Source organism: Rhinoderma darwinii, chromosome 1 (assembly GCF_050947455.1).
Source record: "Rhinoderma darwinii isolate aRhiDar2 chromosome 1, aRhiDar2.hap1, whole genome shotgun sequence".
In the NCBI taxonomy this organism is placed as follows: domain Eukaryota; kingdom Metazoa; phylum Chordata; class Amphibia; order Anura; family Rhinodermatidae; genus Rhinoderma; species Rhinoderma darwinii.
The window spans coordinates 579,809,406-579,835,940 of NC_134687.1; the positions used below are offsets into that span (position 1 = coordinate 579,809,406).

Genomic DNA, 26,535 nt, shown 5'->3' on the forward strand with positions numbered 1-26,535 from the left:
GCAAAAAAGCAAATCTTGGGGACTGCACAGTGTGCTTACATCTAGCACTTCCCTGGACAAGGCAGGTGAATATAAAACTCTATGCATGAATATCTTGTCCGTCATGTGAGGTTTGTACATGTATGTAGTCTATGTAACGATGACCGCTGAGATCTGCATGACATGTATTACAATCAGGTCGCAGGAAACACTTACTGAGCGTATGTAGTGTTCTAACGTTCTATTATAGACTATGTTACAATTCAGTTCATAAGGGATAATCTATAGAGAGTATGCCTATGTATATAGAGATCTATAGTATGTACGTATGCTGTCCATAAGTGCAATTAAATCTGCTGTGGGGTTCAACACTGGGCCACTTCATCTACATGGGGTGGAAGAAGGGTTATAGGCCTTTTGTCTTATTTAACTGTTACATTTTTTTTATAACTATACTCAGTGGGGGAGAAGATACAGTACCGGCAAAATACATTTTTAAAAAAACTAACCTTATAGCTACAGCAGTTAATACAATGGGGAATATTAACTTAGACTGGCATTTGAAACTGAAACCATTGGCACCAGATCCGTCACCATTGAAATCAATGGTGATGGAAACAGAAACCTTTGGTTTCAGTTTGTGTCAGTCAGGGCTCCGGTCCGACGGAACATCAGAACAGAGCCCTGATGCAGATGTGAACGAAGCCTAAGACATCAAAAAGTTGCAACTTCTAGGGTAAATGTGACATGCACCATAAATTGCAACATTTCACTGCTAGAATTATGGTGCAAATGCAATAATACATTTCCCCCAATGTTTTATAATGGTATAAATTTCTATTCATAAACATTGGACTCTTTTCTCATTTTTTGGGAAGAAAGGAAATGGGCCATACAGTGCTGAATAATACCTCCATACAGGGGCAGATGCTGAAAACAAAGGGCTTCTGTGCTAAAAGTGTGTCCAGTCCATATTCCATTTAATGTCAAATACGTTATACAAAGCTATAACTTATCACAAACAGATTACTTTACATTACATTGCCATCACACACACTCACACACTGGACACTTACCACACCCACAACTAACACACTAGAGATATGATGCACACACAACTAAAGGGGGTTTTACACAGGATGATTATTGGGTAGAGGAGCGTTAATAGAACGCTCGTTGCTGATAATTGCTCTGTGTAAACAGGGGAAAGATCAGCAGATGAACGAGCAAACGCTCGATCATCTGCTGATCGTATCGTTTAAAAAAAGTAAAAGATTATCGTTGCCGGTAGCACATCTCCCTGTGTAAACAGGGGGAAGCGCTGCCGACATGATAATAACGGATGGGGACGAGTGATCAGAGTAACGACCGCTCGTCCCCAGCCATAGCTCTTTGTGACAGGAGCAAATGAGCGCCGATCAACGATGTCTCGTTGATCTCTCCTTGATCGGCGCTCGCTGCACCGGCCGCTTATCGGCCAGTGTAAAAGGGCCTTAAGGGTGGGAACACACTACCCTTAGTCGTGTTTGTTGTCATACACAACATTAAAGTCACAATTCTATACTTACCAGCTTTCTTTTGTAGACTGCTGAACTTTGGGAAGCAGAATCCTAGCAGGACATTGCCTAAGGGTACGTCCACACGTAGCGTTAACACTGCAGAATTTATGACCGGATTTTCTGTGTGGAAATTCCGCAGCGTAATACAGTTGCAGCATATTGGATGAGATTTGAACATTTCTCATCCATGCACTGTGAAACAAATCTGCAGAAAAAACTTCCAGAAATTGACTTGTGGTGCGGATTCTCAATCTGAGGCATGTCAATTTCTCTTGCAAAAATGCTGCAGAATTCCTGCACAGAAAATCTGGTTGGAAATTCTGCAGTGTTTACGCTATGTGTGGTCATACACTTAGGCACCACTTCACCGTTAAGCGCCAGCCTCATACCCGCTAAGTTCTGTCCCCTCGTCACATGAAGCCCCACCACCAGTCACGCTAAGCTCTACCCATTACTGCAATGACAAAAAAAACAAAAAATAACATCTTCCCCTCCCCTCCCTAAACCTCCTGCTCCTGATATCAGGCTGGGCCACCCTACTGTCAGGGCCCCTGTGCAGCGAGACAGAAGGCTGCCCAGGCAGTATGTCCTCCCCTGCCTCCATACACTTACAAACACTGATGTCTTAGAGTGCCTCCAAAATACTATGATACATTGTCTACATAATGATGTCCTATAGGAAACATATATCAGTGCCATACAATGCCCTAAAATACCACTATATAGAATCTAAAAAATATAATAAGTTCGCAATCTGTTACCAGGTAGGAAGTTTAAAATTTGGGAGTTGGGCATGGAGGCTCGTAAATGTTGGAGGTCCTCCGGCAACTGAGCTATGATCGCTCTTGGTCGAGCTATCGGACTATAACAATGAATACAGTTTGATGTGGAGGTTAAGTCATTGTGGTTAGGTGGATTGCCCAGGAATAGCATCGGCACTAAGCCCGAGAGCTACTTGTGATAGAGTAATGCCCAGAAGATAAAGAGTAATATACAGAAGTGGTAATCTGTGACACTCCAGCTGTTGTAAAACGACAAGTTTCTTCATGCAGACACAACAGCTGGAGAGCTACACTGTGACGACAATTGCTATATATTATTTGAGAACTGCATATTATTGAACTGATGATTTTGTGAATGATCGATCAACATTAAGGGTATGTGCACACGATGAGAGGCTTTTACGTCTGAAAAGAGAGACTGTTTTCAGGAGAAAACAGCTGCGTCGTTTCAGACGTAAATGCTGCTCCTCGTATTATGCGAGGCGTCTTTGACGCCCGTAATCTTGAGCTGCTCTTCATTGACTTCAATGAAGAACGGCTCAAATTACGTTGCAAAGAAGTGCCCTGCACTTCTTTGCCGAGGCAGTCAATTTACGCGTCGTCGTTTGACAGCTGTCAAACGACGACGCGTAAATGACAGGTTGTCTGCACAGTACGTCGGCAAACCGATTCAAATGAATGGGCAGATGTTTGCCGACGTATTGTAGCCCTATTTTCAGACGTAAAACGAGGCATAATACGCCTCGTTTACGTCTGAAAATAGGTCGTGTGAACCCAGCCGAAAGCAGCTTCAGCTTTGTGAGGAGGTGTTTGCCTTGGTCGCCTGCTATAATTTGGACAGACTTTAAACTCACATGGTGTTGACAGTGCAATGAAGAATATTTTCACATTGAATACAATGGTTTTCAATACAGCCATAGTGTAGCATTGTAGTTAGATCTGGTCTCCACTAGGTACTCTGGTTCTTGGCAGAAAAAGAGAAACTTGATCCAGCGCTGGGTTTAAAAGGAAGTAATATTCCAACTTTATTCCAAATATATTAAAAAGTCCATACACAAAGGGGTGGATGCATCAGATAGCAGGCCACGCGGTTTAGACAAATCACTTGTCCTTACTCATGGCATGCTGCACCGTGCAGCACTTGTATGGCGGAGATATCTCATGACGAAGTCTATACGAAACAAAGCTTTCTAATGTGTCATTAGATATACACACCGCCCTATACCAATTTTATGGGCATTTATGCAGCTGTTGTTTGCATATGAAATAAAAATGTACAAATTTTTTGGGTACTTTGACATTATTTTGTGTCATTTTGAGTTAATTGAAGATGTTATCGGTTTTATGCCTTTAAATAATTTTATCGACCTCTTGGGAGAAAAAAAACCCTTTACTGTATAAGCTGCATGTGGTTGAAAATAAATAGAGGCACATAGCTATCAAATCCCCACTGTTCCCACACCTACTGTTCTGTGGTCCGCCATCGGTTTTCTTGACCCCAGCTATGAGGGTTTTTATATATTTAAGGGATTTTAAGTTGAGATTCAGTTTTTTCTACCTGTAAGGGTTTGTCCACATGTAACGGATTTGCTGCATAAAATTTCTGCAGCATTTATGCATCAACAGCACACAATCCGCTGCTAGTTGGTGCGTTTTTTTTTCCAAGGGCTGTGTGATGGTGATATTTCTCCTTCCTCTGATGTCATTTCTACCCCTGTAACAAATTCTGCAGCGTTTCTGAAGCAAGTTACGCCGTACATCAGAAAAACGCAGGAAATCAGTCCACTTTCCGCAGCAGTAATCGACATGCTGAGGTATTAAAATTACGCACCGGAGGCAAATTTCTGGACAGAATTTTTCCGCAGCGTGTGGATGACATTTGTTAAATCACACCCACTTTGCTGCTACTGTGTTCCGCTGAGTATTTTACATCCACAATTCCGGACGGAAAATACGCAGCAATTCCGTTATGTGTGGACAAGCCATTATTCAACATGTAAGTATTGATTGGGACCGTTTTTTGTAGGATGTTAATTAACCCACGGACCGGTAGAATAAAGAACCTAAAACCTCATGCACACGACTGTTTTTTTGTGGACGGAACTTATCCGCATTTCTACAGATAAATAGCAAACCCACTATTTTCTATGGCCCCATGCACACGACCGTGATTTACACGAATCAGTGCGGGGGCCGCAAATCTGGACGACAAAAACTCAGGACAAGTCATTTTACGGTCCAGATTTGCAGATTTACCAATACTGGTGAATTGTTGTGGATCCGTAAGTCCGGATGACACACGGATGCACAACAAGGGTTTTTTGCGGTCTGACGGACCACAACGGACCTGTGGTTTTGTGGACCACAAAAACCAATACGGTCGTGTGCATGAGGTCATTGGTATCTTCACTGGGTAGTGTTGAAGACAAGTCACAGACTTATATGATATATTGTGGTCCATATTCATCCTCTGAATGAAGCTGATAAAAGACAACATAAGCCGAAGGGGCACAGCACTCTGCAGAGCCCCTTATCCTCTTGGTTCTAGCTACCGGTGGGGGTCTCAGCACCCAGAGCTCCAGCGATGAGAAGTTCTGACATGTCTCTGGGACACTTAAGACGTTTTCTATAACTGGGGATACATTATACTGACTCTAGTGACCAGTGTGAGCCCCACTGGGGACGGGGTCATATGTAAGGCGGGATTCACACGGCAGGGTTTCCCGGCCGGGTGCCGGCCGTTCATAAATCGGCCGGCACCCGGCTGCATTAGGAATAATAGACCCCTAATGGGGCTATTCACACGACCGATTTTTTGACGGCCGGGAAAACCGGCCGTCAAAAAATAGGACATGCTCTATTTTCGGCCGGGTGCCCGGCCGCCCGGCTCCCATAGAAGTCTATGGGGCCGGGTAATACCCGGCCATCACCGGAATGTGTCCCGAGTGATGGCCGGGTCTACCGTCGCTCGCGCACTCTCTCTCTTCCTCCTCAGAGTGCAGAGTGCATGTGAGGAGGAGGAGGAGGGTCTTTTATTGCTCGCTGTAGGAGTCGGAATCCCCAATCCCCGGTCGGGGATTGGGGATTCCGCTACAGGAGAAGTGCGTGACTACACTGTCCAGATATGGACACAGCGAAGTCACTCACTTCTGCAGCGGAATCCCCGACTCTATGGCCGGGGATGCCGCTACAGGAGAAGTGCGTGACTACACTGTCCATATATGGACACAGCGAAGTCACGCACTTCTGCAGCGGAATCCCCAACTCTATGGCCGGGGATGCCGCTACAGGAGAAGTGCATGACTACACTGTCCATATATGGACACAGCGAAGTCATGCACTTCTGCAGCGGAATCCCCGACTCTATGGCCGGGGATGCCGGTACAGGCGAAGTGAGTGACTACACTGTCCATATATGGACACAGCGAAGTCACGCACTTCTGCAGCGGAATCCCCGACTCTATGGCCGGGGATGCCGCTACAGGAGAAGTGCGTGACTACACTGTCCATATATGGACACAGCGAAGTCACGCACTTCTGCAGCGGAATCCCCAACTCTATGGCCGGGGATGCCGCTACAGGAGAAGTGCATGAGTACACTGTCCATATATGGACACAGCGAAGTCACGCACTTCTGCAGCGGAATCCCCGACTCTATGGCCGGGGATGCCGGTACAGGCGAAGTGAGTGACTACACTGTCCATATATGGACACAGCAAAGTCATGCACTTCTGCAGCGGAATCCCCGACTCTATGGCCGGGGATGCCGCTACAGGAGAAGTGAGTGACTACACTGTCCATATATGGACACAGCGAAGTCACGCACTTCTGCAGCGGAATCCCCGACTCTATGGCCGGGGATGCCGCTACAGGAGAAGTGCGTGACTACACTGTCCATATATGGACACAGCAAAGTCACGTACTTCTGCAGCGGAATCCCCGACTCTATGGCCGGGGATTCCGCTACAGGAGAAGTGAGTGACTACACTGTCCATATATGGACACAGTGACGTCACTCACTTCTGAAGCGAATTCCCGACCTGTGGCAGGGAATTCCTCTTCAGGAGAATTCAGTGACTACACTGTCCATATATGGACATTGAAGTCAGTGACTTCTCCTGGAAGGGGGGGGGATGGGTGCAACCTACAGGGGGCTGTGTGGGATCACCTACAGGGGACTTGGTGGCATCACCTACAGGGGGCAGGGTGGCATCACCTACAGGGGGCAGGGTGGCATCACCTACAGGGGGCAGGGTGGGTGGCATCACCTACAGGGGGCAGGGTGGGTGGCATCACCTACAGGGGGCAGGGTAAGTGGCATCACCAACAGGGGGAATGGTGGGTGGCATCACCTACAGGGAGCAGGGTGGGTGGCATCACCTACAGGGGGCTGGTGGGTGGCATCGCCTACAGGGGGCTGGTGGGTGGCATCGCCTACAGGGGGCTGGTGGGTGGCATCGCCTACAGGGGGCTGGGTGGCATTACCTACAGGGGGCTGGGTGGCATTACCTACAGGGGGCTGTGTGGCATTACCTGCAGGGGGCTGGGTGGCATTACCTACAGGGGGCTGGGTGGCATCCCCTACAGGGGGCTGGGTGGCATTACCTACCAGGGGGGCTGTGGCATTATCTACAAAGGGCTGTGTGTGGCAACAAATTTAAATGAAATTCATCCGATTTTAAAATGGACAGGGAAAAAAACGGATGCAAATCGGGTCCAAATCGGCCGGTAAAAACGCGCTGATTGACAGGGAAAGTCATCCCCCCCCAGCTAATCAGCGCCTTTCATAGACGCTGCGTTCAACCCCCTGGAGACCTGCGCAGAAGAGAGCAGGTCTCCATGGCTGCCGGACGGCGTGGGAATGGGATTAAGGTGAGTTTGAATAGTTTCTTGTTTTTTTTAATTGTAATAAAAAAAGTGTGTGGCTGTATCTACAGGGGGGGACTTTATCTACAAGGGGGGCTTTATCTACAAGGGGGACTTTATCTACGGGGGGGGGACTTTGTCTACATGGGGGGACTTTGTCTACACGGGGGGCCTTTATCTAAAAGGGGGACTATCTACTGGGGGGACTTTATCTACGGGGGGGAGACACTTTATCTACACGCGGGGGGCTTTATCTATGGGGGGTGTCTATCTACATGGGGGGCTATATACTGGGATGGGCTATCTATGGAGCACCATATACAGGGGTGGGCTATAGCTACAGGGGGGCTATATACAGGGGTGGGCGATCTATGGAGCACTATATACAGGGGTGGGCTATATCTACAGGGGGGCTATATAGCCCCCCTGTAGATATAGCCCACCCCTGTATATAGTGCTCCATAGATCGCCCACCCCTGTATATAGCTCCCTTGCAGATATAGCCCACCCCTGTATATAGTCCCCCTGTAGATATAGCCCACCCCTGTATATAGTATCCCACAAATAGCTCCCCCTATAGTGCTCCACAAAAAGCCCACCCCTGTATATAGCCCCCCTGTACATATAGTCCACCCCTGTATATAGTGCTCCACAGATAGCCCACCCCTGTATATAGTATACACAGTATATACAGGGGTGGGCTATCTGTGGAGCACTATAGACAGGGTTGGGCTATATCTACAGGGGGCTATATACAGGGGTGGACTATATGTGGAGCACTATATACAGGGGTGGGCTATATCTACAGGGGGGCTATATACAGGGGTGGGCTATACGTGGAGCACTATATACAGGGCTGGGCTATATCTACAGGGGGCTATATACAGGGGTGGGCTATCTGTAGAGCACTATAGGGGGAGTTATTTGTGGGACACTATATACAGGGGTGGGCTATATGGGGGCACTGTCTACAGGGGGCACTATGGGGGGCACGATCTACAGGGGGCTCTATGGCAGGCACTATCTACAGGGGGCACAGTGTGTGTGGGACATGGTGTATGGTGCTATTATAATTATAGGTGCAGTGTATGGCGCTATTATATTTAGGGGCGTAGTATGTGGTATAATGAGAACTTTATCTTTGTTTATAGGTGTAGAAATGTTGGAAAAGTGAGAAGCTGAAGACATCTGAGCGGCAAACTGCAGAAATGGGCTGTGGCCGGGAGAAGTCATCATAGAGGTCTGGACCGGATGGAGAAAAACAACTAGAATCTGAGACGTCACCAGTGAGTCACTTAATGTAAATGTTTATTCTGCCTCTAATCAGCACTGTAGTCACTGTGTGATCTGCAGCGAGATGATTGGTGGTGTGATTATGATAGGATTTATTTTTTGTGAAACAGCGTCTCCCAGCATATCCTTACCATTGTTCGGGCCATGCTGGGAGCTGTAGTTTTACGCCGTACAAACCTGTACAGCAGGGGTTGCACTAAATTGAGCTGTATTTGTGCTGGTGCTGTATATATGTACTGAGCTTGGTCCTGGGGCTGTATTTATGTACTGAGCACTATTCTGGTGTTGTGTATAGAACTATATTGCTTGTAAAATGTACAAATGTTTTTATACTTGCGTTACATAAAAAGAAATGTGGAAAAGAAATGACACGTAATTGATTGGTAGAGAAAACAAACACGGTGACGGGGGAAGGAGATGTCGGGAAAGAGGTTAGGGGGGGGGGGGCGCCAAACTGAATCTTTTTCTCCGGGTGCTGGAGAACCTAGCTACACCTCTGCTTAGCACCTGCCAGCAATCATATTTCATTCCATGCAATTCAGTAGGCTACAAAGGGGGCCATGTTGTTAGGTATAAACTAGGTTTATGGCCTGATATAATGTCAAACTATTGAATTTAAATATATTCTTTATTAACTTAACTTGTTAAGGAAATGAAAGTCACGCAATACTAATCCCATCCCCCACTACTCCCTCTAGTCCAAGCAGAATATTTCTATTTTCAATCGAAAAAGGAGCTTGTCTATATTAAATTTAATTTCTTTGCATGGTTAGATAAACTTTTTGAAGATAATTACATATTATACCACCCTTGATCACTAGAGTGACTTAAAAGTAGTCGCCAAGTGTTCCACCCCTCCCCCGATTAACCAGCTACAGACAGAAAACAGTAATGACTTGGGCTAAACTGTAGTTGGAATAGGGAATAAATCACAAAGGTTTTTTTCATTAGGGATCAATGTCCAAAAGGCATATTTTGCGAATTTATAGTTATAGTTATTTCACCAGTATGCTAAACCATAGGATGGATAACTGACTGTAGACTTTAGAGCCCCTTAGCTCGTTCCTAGAGCCAGGCTTTAGTAGCCTTACAATCAGGGCTTATGGCAGTGCCATGTACATAGAGCCTGTACAGAGACATATGAAGGCACTGTATGAGCCCAGCGACCCTTATGGTGCCATGATGGAGACATCATTAGAAAAAAAAGGCACCACCTGCAGATTTTTAGGTGCATTGGCTACTTCACTCCAAGATGTTTCCAGCTCTTTTCTATTTATTGAGAAAAAAGCTCCAAATGTGGAAGTAGCCTTTAAGATATCTTGTGGTGCCTATAGTCATTCTGGTAATAACCAATATTAGGGGCCATCAATTTGGAAATATTTGTATTTTTGGACACAGAACAAATATTTGTGCGTGGAGCCTTTCGTTTTTATGTATTCTTCTTTTGTGGGTGGATTTTTCATCTATTGGTATGTTTCCAATTTTTTTTTTAAATGTATAAAACACATTATTGTCAATTAAAGATAATTTCCTTTTAAAATGAAATCACATTACGTCACATCAATTCTAATCAGCCATTTCTTATATTTCTTTCCATGAAAACTGGATGACAACTGGACTAATGCCTCCGCTTTGCTAGAGTCCAATAGGAACAAGTAATATATCAGGGCATAACTAGGCAGATTTGCTGCTCAGTAGCTGGAAGATAACCCCTTATTGTATCTCTTCGGATAACCTCTTAATAACCTGACAGAAGAGGATGACTCAAGGATATTTAGGGCTGATTGATTTTAGGAAGAAATTAATTTAACTCTTTAGTATTCGTTCACTTGCACCTTCTGTAATTCCATGATGCAGGGGTAGTTTTGGGTTGCATGATCAGTCTCATTGATTTATCTGTGTCCTTGTGAAATATTTTTAATATGTGAATGTTTGTGCTCTGAGAAACAAGAAATCGCTCACAACACATGTTGTATAAACTAATTAGTTCATGGAATAGTCATCCAGTCTCCTCCAGGCTACAGGAATGTTGTACTGTTTATTCAGATGCACTATCAAGATATGGCTGCTTGACAGAGAACTCGGTTTAAGAAATAACAGCTGTCAGAATATGGGGGAATCTTAGGCCCAGTCCTATTAATAATACTGAATTAACGCTGCCAGTGCATTTGTGAATGGACTTCTACAGATGTGTCCACCCTTAATTTTTCTTGAATTGCGTTAAAGGGGTATTCCCAACTTAGAAATTTATGGCATATCCACATGCTACCATATCCACATGCTACCATATCCACATGCTACCATATCCACATGCTACCATAGCCACATGCTCCATATCCACATGCTACCATATCCACATGCTACCATAGCCACATGCTCCATATACATATGCTGTAAAGGATCTGCCAGGCACAGCTTCGGGGTTAACGCCCATAGATAATCAGTCTTCACCTGAGTCTATCTCTCTGAGACTGACTCCAGCTTCCACCACTCAGGCTGGCAGGCTTAGGAGTGGGAGAGCCTATCGCAGCCTGGCCAGACTCAGCTAGCTCCCGCCCTCTGTCTATTTATACCTGCCTTTCCTGTTCCTCCTTTGCTTGTGATTCTTTCCGTGTGGTTTCCTGGCCCAGCTACAGCTCCTACTATTTGATCCTGCTCCATACTGACCCTGGCTTTCTAACTACTCTTCTGCTCTGCGTTTGGTACCTTGTGCTCTCCTGGTTTGACTTGGTTCGTTCACAACTCTGTTGCTCACGGTGTTGCCGTGGGCAACTGCCCCTTTCCCTTTGCTTTATATTCCCTTGTATGTTTGTCTCGTGCACTTACTGAGCGTAGGGACCGCCGCCCAGTTGTACCCCGTCGCCTAGGACGGGTCGTTGCAAGTAGGCAGGGACTGAGTGGCGGGTAGATTAGGGCTCACTTGTCCGTTTCCCTACCCCTATCATTACATATGCTACTACATATCCCATCACGTATAGTTGTCTAGCTTCCATTTTTTTCCACACTGTGGTAGTCATCACATATTTATATGTGAGTGTTTATATTCATTTTTGTTTTGTTATGTACAATTTTATCAGCAATAACTTGGTTCTGACTCCATTTTTGGTTGTTCTAATACATTTTAGGAGTCACTGCTAGTGTTATTAGTAGTCATGGACATTAATTCTATTTCATGCCCTTACCCTATACATGACATATCATTAGAAGAAACTTACTTCATGCTATTTAAAAGGGGTATTTAGGTTGTCCTCCACATTGGTTGTGTATTTTTATAACATGGTATTCTATCGGAGACAGATGGTATCCGTCGGAAATAAAAGTTTTTTTGAAATGTTTATTTAGAGAGGACCTGTTACGTCCTCTAACATGTACAACAAGCTGGATTGCTTCCCAGCCGCTGCAGAGCTGTTTTTCTTTTCCTGCTAGCCGTCCGTGTTCCTCTGCAATCCGTCCAGTTATTTTCGGTGGATTGTAAGAGTAGACTATCGAGTGGGCAGTCTCCGGCGCTCAGTGTCTATAACTGAGATTGACACTGAGACCCATCCAGAATAGGAGAAATATAAATTTGTCCCACTACAAAGCACCATTGACTATTTTGGGTCCATGATGAATAGATTTAGGAGAGATTTTTTTCAATGCTGTTTATATAGAGGGAAACTGATTACATGGAGTCACTTGGGCCAATAAAACTATTGGGTAAATTTCTACCAAGTTATGCTGAAATGAAGTTTAGACTGTGAGATATAAGAACCATATAGGAAACCATTATGTCAAGCACCAAGAATGAGTTGGAAGTTTTTATTTTAACATAAAAAGGATCTCCGCTATGGACAATCCCTACTTGTTAAAAGGGTTCCATGACAATAAGCAGATCACAAAGTATCCCCCTATTGGAATCCCAAGTGATCACCTGAAATCTGTGGGGAAACCTGTTTAATTTCACTGCAGCGCCACCACAGGGGAAATGAAGCATTAAATAGTTCTTATTCACATCAATGGATTGTCTGTTAATGCAGAATAGACGCTCTTTATAACCACTCTCCACTCTGGCCAAGAGAGGTCCCCCCTCTATTACCTCAGAATTACTGAATAGGGTGTATGAAAATGGGGTTTCTGAACTGGACAACCCCTTTAAATCATATCTTTTTTTTAAATCAAACCAATTTTTATTAATAATACAACATATATCATACATCTCATGTACATTAACTTGGTTCCAACCGTCAATACATTTTCAGTTTTGTACAACATATACAGTTATATGTATCATAACTCCCACTTCCCTCCATCCCAACTCCCCCCCCCCCCCCCCGCAGTACCTCCTCCTTTCCCTGACTCCTATAACCATTCTCTCTCCTGCCTCCTACTGATATATCCATACTTGCCTCCTGATCATTCCACCTTAAGGTGTATTCTACCTCCCTGCAGTGCCATAATTGTGTTCCCATTTTGCCCATTGCTTATCGTATTTGTGTATTGCCCCACGTTTTAGGTATATCCGATGTTCCAATGCCACCGTGTGGTTAACGTATTCCACTAGCTCAGACCCCTCCGGGGGATCCGCATTCAACCAATATTTTGCTATTAGTTTCCTAGCATGATACAAAACCTTTTTTATGGCCAGTAATTCAGCTCCATCACCTCCCTCCTCCCCCATGCAGCCCAACACATAGATCTTAGGTTCCAACGGAAAATCTCTCCCAAATACCCTCGCTACCATGCCTCCAACCTCCTTCCAGTAATCATTCAGCTTCGGACAACTCCAGAACATATGCTTCATGTCTGCCCCCTCAAACAAACACCTGGGACACTCCTGCGTTGGTCTGAGTCTCATTTGCATTAACACCTTAGGTGTCCTGTACACTCTATGTAGGAGAAAAAGTTGTGACCTCCTGTGTGCTACATTAATGGAGAGCATTTTGGGCGATTCCAGTATCTCCTCCCACTCATCATCAGTTATATTCCCCACATCCTCTTCCCATTTGCATCTGATCACCCCCATCGGATCTCCAAGGAATTTGGAAAGTAATGTACCATAAATCACAGAAATAATCCCTTTAGTGTCTTTTGCTCCCAATACCTGCTCCATCACTCCCATAGTAGAGCAGCCCAAGTCCACCAATCTACCCTGGGCCTGCGCCGCATGCCGCAACTGGAGGTATTGATAAAACATCCGATGTGGGAGTCCAAACTCCTCCTGTAACTGTGAGAACAATTTGAGACTTCCCCCCTCATATATCTGGTATACATATCTGACCCCAGCTTGTTCCCACTCCTGAAAGCCGTCCAAGATATGGAATTCCCATAAGTATGGATTATCCCATAGAGGCATATAATTGGAGCACCCAGTAACGCCCAGCATTTTTTTGCATTCCCACCAGACCCTATGTATCAATAGCAGAGTCGGTTTCCCTTTCGCCTTCCTCCTCAGTTTATGAGACTCCATTGCCTCTAGTATATCCTCGCCCCGACTCAAATGATGCACCAGTTTCCCACTAGAGTCCCACTCTTCCCTATTCTTCCAACCTTTAAAATGTTGTGCTTGGGCTGCTAAGTAATATATCCACGCATTTGGAATAGCTAATCCTCCCTTTTCCGTTGGTAATTGTAATTTTTCCAATTTAATCCTGGGGATCCCCCTTTTCCACACTAAGTCCCTAAACAGATTATGTATTCTCCTGAACCAATATTTAGGCAACCACACTGGGGCATTATGCACCACATAAAGAACCTGAGGCATCAGAATCATTTTAATCAGGTTTGCTCTTCCTAGCGCTGAAAGTGGTAGTCCAAGCCATATTCTGGTCTTATCTTTTAGTTTGTCCAATAATGGTTTCACATTCAGCGCAACAAAATCCTGCACCCTCCCCGAGACCTTAATCCCCAGATATTTAAATTCCTTAACACAAGGTACAGCAATTCCCCCCACCACCAGTGGCCCCTCCAATGGTTTGAGTGGCAGCAATGTCGACTTACTCCAATTAATTTGAAGCCCTGAAAATTTGCCAAACCGTTCCAATATGGTCATTATCAACGGCAGTGACCGAACTATCTCTCCCAGGAATAGTAAAATATCATCCGCATATAATGCTATGCGTTCCTCCAGCTCCCCACATCGAAACCCTTCTATACCCGGATGTTGCCTTACCACATTTGCCAGAGGTTCGATCGCTAGAGCGAATAATAGTGGGGAAAGTGGACATCCCTGACGCGTCCCCCTCTCTAGTCTAAAGGAATCTGACATCCGCCCATTGGTTCGAATCCTAGCCACCGGTTCCTTATACAGCAATTTTACCCATGTTATAAAATTTCTCCCAAATCCGAACCGCTCCAAAACAGCCCACAGATACCCCCACTCCACACTATCAAATGCCTTAGCCGCATCTAAGGACAACACTGCTCTACCCTGTGTATCTGCAGCCTCTGTCTGCAAATTCAAGAATAATCTTCTCAGATTAACTGCTGTAGATCTTGATGGCATAAATCCCGACTGATCCGGGCCCACTATCTTAGTCACCACTCTTGTCAGCCTTTTAGCCAGAACCTTTGCCAAAATTTTTACATCTGCGGACAGCAGGGATATTGGTCTATAAGAATCCGGCTGTGTTCGATCTTTCCCCTCTTTAGGAATGACTACTATTGCCGCTTCATACATAGTCTGTGGCAGTCGTCCCCTGGCAAAACTATCTTGGAACACCTCTAATAACTCTGGCAGAAGCTCCCCCCCATATGTTTTGTACATCTCTGTAGGTATACCATCCATGCCTGGAGCCTTTTCATTAGCCATAGAACTCACTGCTTCCTGCAATTCCTCCAATGTAATTGGCTCTTCCAGCCACTCTCTCTCCTCCTCCCCTAAGGTAACACACTCCATTTCCTCTAGATAGTCTGTCAATAGATCTTCCGGATAATCTACCCTCGTACGATACAGCTCGGTATAGAAGGATTTCAACACATCCAGTATGTCCCCTGTTTCTCCAACCAGTGTCCCCTCTTTGTCCTGCAATTGGTGGATGAACGCACCCTCCCGCTGAGGCCTAGCCATATTTGCCAGCAATCTGCCCGTCATTTCCCCCTCCTCATAATATTTTTGCTGCAAAAACAACCTTTTATTAGCTGCCTGTTCTAGTTGATGTTCCTTTAGTAATTTTAGGGCTACCTTCCACTGGGCCTTCGTTTCTGCTGTATTATTAGCTACATGAGTCTCCTCGGATAATGTCACCCTTTCCAGTAGTTGTTTTCCCACCTGTCGTGATCTATTTTTAATGGTCGTGATTTCCCGGATATACACCCCCCTGATATTCGCCTTCATAGCATCCCATAAGATATCTATAGGTACCGTACCTTTATTAAACTCAAAGTACTCCTGCAAGCTCGCAGTTATTATCTCCTCCCCCACTAGTCGTATCCAGAACGGATTTAGCCTCCAATGCAGTCTTAGCCCCCCTATCTGCGGACTAGTTCGAACTTTCAATATCATTGGGGAGTGATCAGACAGTGACCTTGGCAGATATTCCACCCCTTCCACACACTCAATCCCTAACCCGTTACTAAACATCAAATCTATTCTAGACAACGATCCATAAGTAGATGACACACAAGAATATTGCGTAGTAGAGGGCCACTTTGCCCGCCAAATATCCGTGTACCCCACCTCTATCATGTACTTCCCAAACCGCGTCAGAACAGCCTCACCTACCCCCCTCCCTTTTGGAAATTTATCACGTCTTATATCCATTACATTGTTGAAGTCTCCCATAAGTATAGTCGGGACCATCGGCCAACTAGCCAGCCTTTCCAACACTTCTCTTATTGGAACCACCGAGTATGGGGGAGGTACATACAGTACCACAATTATACATTCCCAATTAAACAACTTACAATGTACCCCTACATATCTGCCCTCTCCATCTTTAAAGGAAGCCAAACAGCAAAAAGGTACATCCCTATGAACCAGGAGACTAACCCCCCTTGAATATGTGGAATGATAGGAGTGAAAGCTGTGTCTAATCCACACCCTATGTGTCTGTTGCACCGTATCAGCGGTAAGATGCGTTTCCTGTAGTCCCATCACTCCAGCAGACTGCCCTTTCAGAAAGTCAAATATAGCTCGCCGTTTTGTTGCCTCTCCCATACCTCTCACATTCCAGGACAAAAGATTTACCCTACCCCCCATCTATCCATTTTTTTTATCTGACAGAGGCCATTACCCTTGAATCCAGTGCCAATCAGAGCGTACTGCATTTCCAACTCCCTTTCCCTCCAAAACATTCTCCTCCCTCCTCCCCCCTCCCTAGCCCGCCCAACATTCCAGAAACTTACCCTCCAAAGAGGGCCCGGGCTGGTGAAGAAATCTCCACCAATGTGACTGTTCAGCTTCCCATTTACACTGCAGAAACACATCTTTTCCCACAATATAAACCTGAGAACCACAAACCTCCCGCCACCTTACTACCATAGACACATAGCATTTTAGTGACTCCAACATCTTCAATTAACCTGACATCTCTGTCTTTCCTTCAGCATTATAAACCTAGAGGCTGCAGCCCCAAATTAGAACAGTAAAATAATAAAATGCAGAAAAAACAATGCCTTATTCCTCTGTGCGGCGCATCCTCCTTTTTCATAGTAAGCAGAGTCCCCTCTTCAACCATCCACCTGATAATCACGCAGCAACTTCCTCTCGATTCTGACGAAGGCGATCCTCGTGACTGTCCAGCCATCTTAACGCATCTTTTGAGTTCTCAAAAAATTGTACAGATCCCAGCGCCGCAACTCGAAGTTTCGCCGGGTACAACATGGAGTATTGAACACGCAGATCTCTCAGTCGTCGCTTGATATCCAGAAATTGCATCCTTCTTTTCTGGACCTCTACAGAAAAATCCGGGTAAAATGACACTTTCACACCATTCACCCGTATATCCTGCTTTTCCCGGGCCTGGCGAAGAATTAAATCTCTGTCCTTATAATGAAGCAGCTTTACCAGCACAGGTCTTGGCGGCCGTCCAGGTGGACCCGGGCGAGTTGGTACTCTATGGGCTCTTTCCACCGCAAACAATGGTGTCAACGACTCCTTGCCAAACACCTCCAGTAACCATTTTTCGAAATAGGAATCCGGATTGGACCCTTCCACTTTTTCGGGTATTCCCACCATCCGTACGTTATTGCGACGTAGACGGTTCTCCAGGTCATCCGTTTTAGATAACAAATAAGTAACATCCACAGCTACCGCATTTACATCTCTCCTCATGGGCAGCATTCTGTCTTCCACATCACTGACTCTACCTTCCACCGCTGTTGTACGCTCCGACACCTTCTGCAGATCGTGCCGTATTATGGAAATATCCTCCTTTATTCCGCCCACCTGGCAAGTGAGTTTAGCTAGCGTGGCATTACATAGGCTTACCGCCGAAAAAACATCTGCCAACGTAGGCCCAGGCTTATTTGAATTGTGCGGGCCTCGATCCAGCCCTCTTCCTGAGCTGCCTGCAACATCTTCTCCATTCTCCTCCTCCTCCTCTGAGTCCACCTGTGCCCGCAGCAGTTCATATCTGGACCCGGAGAAACCTGCCTGCTTTTTCCCTCCTCCTGTCATCTCTCCTCCAGCATCTGCCTTCACTGGTGTCTTTCTGGCAAAGCGCTCCAGTCGGGATGCCGCCGCCCCTCTCAAGTCTCTGCTCTCTGCCATCACGCACATGTCGGCGCCATCTTGTAATCCCAGCTCACCTTCCTCTGCCGCCTTAGACTTCCTTGAACGGGTCATTACAGCCTCCAGATTCTGCAGAATAGTGTCACCAGGTTCTCCTCCTTCTCCCCTCTCTGCACAGGTATGTCTTCGTTAGAGAAATTCAGCCACAGGATGTGTTTCAGGATATCGGCAGCGGGAGCTCCGGTTCCTGCGTCTGCTCACATACGCCGCTAAGCCACGCCCCTTAAATCATATCTTTAATATAGAAAACAATTAACTACATTTCACTGGTCACATTTTGAGTAACTGTATATAATCTTTGCACATAATTTGATTTACTCATCTTGTAAAGATTTGGAGTTACACGTTTTCTCTTCATTTGGTCTAGATATAAATGTATTGTTTCCAGAGAGCAGTGCATTGTGGGATATCAGATGTCACAGTTAAACAGTTATCTAGGCTGTTAGGTCACATGTCTGACAGCAGGGTGAATGCAAACTCCTGTCTGTTTCCAAGGGCAACAAGCAGAATTGTAATTTTCTTTTGATAAAAAATGATTATCACACAGTTAGCGGGAGTACATTTTTGGCTTGTGTGTTCACACAATCCTGTTGTTCAAGAAAATGATAATATAGCTACTCCCCCTGTGGATTATAGGAGACCTATCCTAACCAGGCAAATGCAATATGTATATGAATGGAGAAAATAACATGAATTAACTCGGCATTACACTCTTTCTAGCCGCTCTCCACTCTGGCCTGATGAGAGTCCCAAATTAGGGTTCCCCCTCTATTAATTTAGACTTCTCCTATAGGGTATTAAAAAAAATGGGGTTCCTTAATCAGACAGCCCTTTTAAATTGTGAAATATTGGTGATAGCAGAATTGTGCTTTAATATGTTCAGATCTGTAGATTTTGGTTTCCTCTGTATATTTTTATAGGTCCTGTACTTTAGCTGTTTTTTGCTTGTTACATCACAGGCACGGAAACAGACATGTGCCTAATCTAAGGATAGCCCAAGTCTTACAGAACATAAAGAGTGGATTAACAAGTTACATTCCTGATTTGCCAATGTGGGAGCCATGACTTTTATCCTGCTAGCGAGTGACATTTTAAGCCGTGTCATTTAATTACGTTTTACGACAATTAGCTTATCAATTCAAATTCAACTGGCACTAGGTTTCCAAAGACTCGAGAGATGTCACATAACCCCCATGCATGCTATGGAGGCAGATGCCTTTTTTATATGCAGTTTGCTAATCTATTCATCCAGGCACTGTAGCGAGTAAGGGACTACATTATATCTCTGGGGCCTTGTAACACCATCATAGTCATCGTAGTGGTGCATATTGATGAAAATACGTCTTTTCTCAGGGGTTGATAGCTGTCGTCCTCCAGCAATAGACCAAGGAAATAAAGGTGAGTATTGTTTTTTAAATTATTTTATTTAAATTGAGCGGTGGCAACCAATTGAGTAATTTCTTAAAGGGATTTTTTGGTTTTATATAAAGCTTAGTTACTTTATAAATAAGATGTTATACAAGTAACGCCAGCAGCGGGTGTTCCTCCTGCTCCTGCTGGCGGTCCCTGCCGCTGGGTTGCTCACCTTCCCCGCCGGTGTCCTGGTCCCTCTGTTGCTCATGGCCACCTGCACCCCTGCTATGCCTCCCATGGCCTCACTACTCCTTCCTGCCACCCTGACGATTTGCACGCATGTCCCATAGGACACACGTAAGCGACCTCGCCGTCTCGTAAAGAGCCAGCGCACATTCACAATCCTCCCCACCCAATCCCTGATGCTCTATGCCTGAGGCAGATTCTCTGGTTACCTGAGGCCGAAGCAACTTTGGTGCAACTTAGTTTGTTCAAACAAAGGTTCCTGTCTGTATCCTTCTACCAGTCTGCATCCTGCTACCGGATACCAGTCCATATCCTATTACCCGCTGCCAGTCTATATCCTTCTACCAGTCCGTATCCTGCTACCTTCTGCCAGTCCGTATTCTTTTAGCTGCTGTCAGTCTATATCCTGCTACCTGATATGAGCTTGTAGCATACTAGCTGTTGGCAACCTGTGTTCTTTTGCGAGCCAGAAGACCTGCTACGAAATATGACCTCTGATCCATACTTGCCTCTAATAATAATAATAATAATAATAATGCCTCTCTGTACTTCTCCATTGTCTCCTGGTCCGCTGGGTCAGCTGCTACTCACACCAGGACCACCTCAAGAAGTAGCAACCTGGTAGTCTCCCCGCAGCGAAGTCCAGATCGATCCTCGTACGGGTGTTAAAGGTGAATACCGGGGAGGCTACTTAGACAACGCCCAAAGAGGTGGCCCAATGTCAAACCGGTTGAGTAGCACAGTGGGTCCATAACCCGCTGGTTATTACAATACCATTTCTAATATACTTTGGGGAGATATACAAATCAAAATGTACCGAAATTCTGGCACAAATTGAAAAAGTGCTGTAAATGTCATGAACCAAATTTATTTATGTCTTTTTTACCAACAAAAGCTTAAACAATGGCGCAAAAATTAAACATGAACATACCCTTAGGCTAGATTCACACGAGCGTTGCGCATCTCAGATGTGAAAAACAGCAGTTTTTCACGTCCGAGGTGCATCCGTGCACCTCGGACTAGCCTAGAGTGTAGAGTATGGAGTGTAGAGAGATGCGTGAAGTGCAAAAAAATAGGACCTGTTTTCTCATGGACACTTCACACGGTCCATTGAAACAACGGCCGTATGAACGGCCCTATTGAATTACATAGGTCTGTTTGACGGCCATTATTTTAACGGCCGTCACATGGACGTATTAAACGTTCATGTGAATAAGGCCTAAGAGGGAGAGAGGCAGCTATTTTATGCAGAGTTGGAGCTGTGTAGGGGAATTTACATAGCACGTAACAACACAGCAGTGGACTTCTTCTGTGGGCCTGGCATCTGCCCAACCTTGCTTAGTGCTGACACTGGCCTTGCATAAAACATATTAGAGAGTTGTATAACTTTCCATTTTTATGGTTGTAATGATGCATCCACACATGTTTGATTTCTACTAATGATTTGTTGTCTTTTTGTTGGACGATTACTAATAGCCTCTTTTTGCCAAATCGGAAGGGGAATCTTTTAGCCATAGTGGAGAGTCTCTGCACCGTGCAGCTCTCTCTCTCTGGAGGACCACTAGAGTTCATTATACTGAGGGTCACTGCTTTAAATAAGCATCATGTAATGATTAAATGCCAAGCAGCTCTCATGGCAATGACTGATCGAGGGATCCTCTGTGATCACCTAATGGGATTGGGATCTGCTTAATTAAATGCAGTTGTCCAAAGTGCCCCATCCCCTCTGTTCCTTGAACTCCCTTTACAAGGGCCTGTTCACATCACCGTTCATTTCCGTTCCGTCGGAGGGTTCCGTCAGGTGAACCCCGTAACAGAAAGTGAAACTGACAGCACAGCTTCCGTTTCAGTCAACATTTATCTCAATGGTGACGGAAACATCGCTAATGCTTTCCGTTCGTCACCATTCCGTCTGGTTTCCGGTTTTCTGACGGAATCAATAGCGTAGTGGACTGCGTTATTGATTACGTCGGAAAACCGGAAACCAGACGGAATGGTGACGAACGGAAAGCATTAGCGATGTTTCCGTCACCATTGAGATCAATGGTGACTGAAACGGAAGCTGTGCTGTCAGTTTCACTTTCCGTTGCAGGGTTCACCCGACGGAACCCTCCGACGGAACCCCGGAACGGAAATGAATGGTGATGTGAACAGGCCCTTAGGCTCCATGAAGTAAGCAAAGTGTATTGATTTCAGTGTGAACAGATCCTATGTCTCTTCCATTTTAGAACTTTTCCATTTCATGTAAATAATTTCAAATATAAAGAAATTTTGGGCACCAATCAAAATATCATACTAAATTATATGCAAGGGAGAGCCCATATAAATACCCCAACAATACCATCACAAAAAAAGAAATTATAAAAAAGTGGGCATTCAAAAAAAGGGCACTCCCCCTCTGTTTAATAGTAAAGTCAAATCATTATTGATGAAAAAAATGACCGCACATTAAAAAACATTTAAAAAAAAAGGATGATTCCATTCACAATGAGGCGAACCCTCTCCCCCCCAACGGTAATGTATATAGACCAATATAGTATATATATATACAAAGAGAAATGAGCGCCACTCGATATGCAATACCAAGATGGTAACTGGTGCAATCAGGTAATCCTGATCCGAGGATCATAGACAAATGTAGAAGAAATCCCACAGCACTCCAATATAGTAAAGACAGTGATTTATTCCGTCAACACAAACTGCAACGTTTCCATCCTGCTATGGGACCTTTTTCAAGCATGATAGATATATATATATATATATATATATATATATATATATGTACCTCCCCTTTTTAATGTGTAGTCATTTTTCATCAATAATGATTGATTCGACTTTACTATAATGCAGAGGTTGAGTGCCTTTTATTTATTCCACAATGAAAAGTCCTGCAATTTTTAAATATATTTTGTGTTTCAACTCCTCACTATTTTTCAAGATTTCTACCATCTATCATTGAATGGGAATGTTTACACCCAGAATCTGAGAGTTTTCTACAGTATGGATAATCTTCTATGAGCTAAATAAATTAGCAGCAAAAATCTTGCTTCTGTCCTACCGTTTTGTGTATACAGCTCTATTGCAGACTTATGTGTCTCAATAGTTACAGACTAAAAAAAAACAAACACTATGGTCTTGCAGTCTTGTGTTGCTCCCTTCTATATAACTCCTGCTTCCTGCTAACCTACAGACAGTAGAAGAGGGGCAGATGGGTAATAACATATGACTATACATCGCAAGAGTCCGGGATACAGTGGGACTAGTGTGAATTTTGGCCAAAGTATTATCATACTTTTAGTACCTTTTTATGTTCCACTGTTTCCTGAAATGTCCGGTGTGCGAGAGACCCATGGGCTCTCGGGATACTAAAATAATTAGACTCTGTGCACACTGGTATCATGTTTTCCATTTTTACAGGATAGATAATGGATATGAAGGATCCGTTATGATCTGCGATTATCAGCTATGCTCCATTTTTTTTTTTTTACTCCCATTGACATATAGATTTTTTTACTAGATAGTATAGTGCAACCCGCTCCTTTGGGCTCTGTTCACACCTGCGTCAAGGCTTTCAGTTGTTCTGCTCCATCATAGAAGCAGAACAACGAAAAAACAGAGCAGCCGGATCTGTCACATGACAGAAACCAACGGCGTCCGATGGAACATATTGACTTTAATAGGTTCCGTCGCATTTCCGTCATGGTGTCCTTCGTTTTGTAAGCAGCACTAGGTGGTTTCCGTCATTCTCATAGACATTGAATGTCCTCCTCACTGCGGTCGAGCAGTGAAGAGAAACGGGATTCGGGACCCTCATTCTCATGATTGGTGGGGGTCCCAGCGGTGGGGACCCCAGCTATCAGAAGAAGATCACCTATCCTGTGGATAGGTGATAATTTATGATTCTAAGAAAAACCCTTTACGTGTGAACAGGTCCTATGTCGTCTCTGTTTTAGAGCAGACATTATCAATGCTGCGATCAGGTGGCAGTATCACTTAGTGATGGTGCCTTCATTGGGAAAAGATTTGAGCCTAGGGGAGGTGAATATTCTACATAGGTGGAAGGGTGGCTGAGACTTATGCAATTAAAGAGGGCATGTAGCCAAAACATATAGGTAGCATGGGACTGGCACTGTATATTGGGATAGCATTTGACGTTAATGTTATGGGAGGGCATGTGGCTGGCTCCTATGACGGCATGTGACTGGCACATTGTATGGTATGGCATGTGGATGAAACGTTGAATGGCATAGCATGTGGTGGGCACTTTGTATAGTGTGACATGTGGCTGGTATTTTTTTTTAGCATAGCATGTGGCAGGCACCTTGTATGGTGTGGCTGGCACTTTGAATAGTGGGGAATATCCTGGGACTTGGAGTACTATGGCTATGACTGTATTTGGGGGCATGGGTCTTTTTTTTTTAGAGTTTAGTGCCTTCGTCGCAGATTTAGTCAGATTTGATGGGTAGAATAGTGCTGCCGCGCTTTGCTTTTCATGAAACTGAGATACACCATGACAGAACGTGACGAATCATATTTTAAGTCCATGGGGTCCATCAGGCCCTGGTGGTATCCTTCGTACGATGAAGTCGTGACTGCGTAGTGGTTTCCGTTATTAACAGAAACCATAACACAGATGTGAACTGAGCCATAGGCTCCCTGCACATATTGTGAATCTCCATCCGGATTTTCCATGCAGAAATTCCACAGCGTGTTCGCAACTTAAATTGACATGCTACAGATTCAGGATCTGCACCGTGAGTCAATTTCCACATGTCTTTTCTGCGTGTGGATGAGATTTTTTCAAATCTCATTCGCTTTGCTGCTAAAGAAAAATAAACTGAAAATTGGTAGAAAAACAGTAAAGCAAAATATTTTTTTGTGAAGCATCTCAACTTTGTATGTAGATTAAATGAATTATGCTTTCACATACAGCTGACACATTTCGTGATTAGAGAATGTGTCCTAGTAATAACAGCCCCAATCTGCTAAAATGTAGAAACCATACTGTAACAATGTAAACAGGAAGCGGAAGCCTTTTCAATGTGCAGTTCAGTAGTGTACATAGGTGACAGGAAGGCCCATAATAAAGATCAAATTCAGGCCCTTTCAGGTGCTTCTTGACACCACCATACTCCTAACCACATGTGACAAGAGGTCCTGGCGCCCCCAACCTTTTTTCATGACCTGAGTACATTTTCCACTTTTCCTTATTGGCTAACATTTCAGCATCTGTGAAGACCACATCCCTGTGCAGGTCCTCACCACCAATTAAAATGGGGACCAGACCAACCTCCTCTCCAGTGGCCCCATATCAGACACGTGAGCTGGCTGTATGGTATGAATACAATGCTGCAGTTAGGGGCTGTTCACATCTTCGTTGGATGCTCCGTTAGGGACCTCCGTTGCAGATCCGGCAGAAATTACAGGACACAATAGTGCTGCATGCTGTGCTATTGTTTCCGGTAAATTGACAGACACCTTGACGGAAAGTAGACAGAACCCATTAAAGTCAATGGGTTCCATCGGCCACCGCTAGTGCCCGTGTTGCAATGAAACTGTTGAACTGGCATTCTCTTGTTCTTCTCCTTTGACGGAGCAGAACAACAGAATGACCCAATGCAGAAGTAAACAGCCCCTTAGAGAACTCATACAAACTTTTTGCATATATTTCACTCAAACAAAGTCCATTTGTCCATTCCAGAATCATAGGTTATGTGCCAACTCCAACAGAAAGCAGCCAACATGGATCTGATAATCATAAGGACAAGTGAACACACGCTACACAATGTACAGTCACTTAGCTATGACATTTACTTACTAGGAATGTTATTATAAGGTCATTAGCAAACTCTTGTATGATATAAAACGTTAAAGGGGCTGTATGACATTAGAATAAAGGGTCGGGTTTTTTTCCAGAAACAGGATTACTCATACGTTTGGTTTGTGTCTGGTATTGCATCTTAGCCCCATTCAAGTGAATTTGTTACATCAGAAATCAGCAGCATGAAGCCCCTGAGCTGGGTGGTATAAGACCTAGGTGTGTGCAAACATAAAACTCTCGGATACCACAACAGCTGGCACTCACAGTTATCTTGAGATTTAATAATGTAACTTGGAAACCATTTAGTAAAGTCATGTTCCTACACGTTACCTATTCATTACTGCAGTGGCGGACACAGACTGCAAAAGGCCCCTGTGCAGATAATGTGCCAGGGCCCCCCCGCCCCCCCCCCAATACCGACAAAGTTACCTAAACATATATATGCATATAAAAATAAACCTTACTAATAAAAATTATGAAGGAAGATTTATATTGTACATTTTATTACCAGTTTAGAACACAAGTAACACATTTTTTTCCGGGTTAAATTCTTATCTAAACTAAGTCCCTAAATGTGGGCAAAGAAAATGAAAAACCTATACTCACCTCCTCCGGCGCCTCCGTTCCCCCTCCGCAGCCCCTATCCCTTTCTGTGTTTACAAAGCTGCTGTGGTGACGCGCGGTCGATGGCACATGACCGCTGCAGCCAATCAATGCCCTCAACAGCGATTTGCTGTGGAACTACTGTCCTCAGCAGCACACCAATGAGGAGTTATTGGCAGCAGCGGTCACGTGCCATCGGCAGCGCGTCACCAGTGCAGCCTTGTACACTTGTAACACAGACCGAGACAGGAGGATGGGGGCTGCGGCGGGTGAACGGAGGCGAGGGAGGAGGTGAGTATAGTTTTTTTATTTTCTTTGCCCACA

At 44.6% G+C, this 26,535-nt stretch overlaps 1 protein-coding gene across 2 annotated transcripts in view; it reads left to right on the forward strand.

The window, feature by feature from the left end:
- Positions 1 to 26,535, forward strand: part of NIM1K (NIM1 serine/threonine protein kinase) — an 89,682-nt gene that overhangs the window by 581 nt on the left and 62,566 nt on the right. The gene's annotated exons all lie outside the window — the stretch shown is intronic.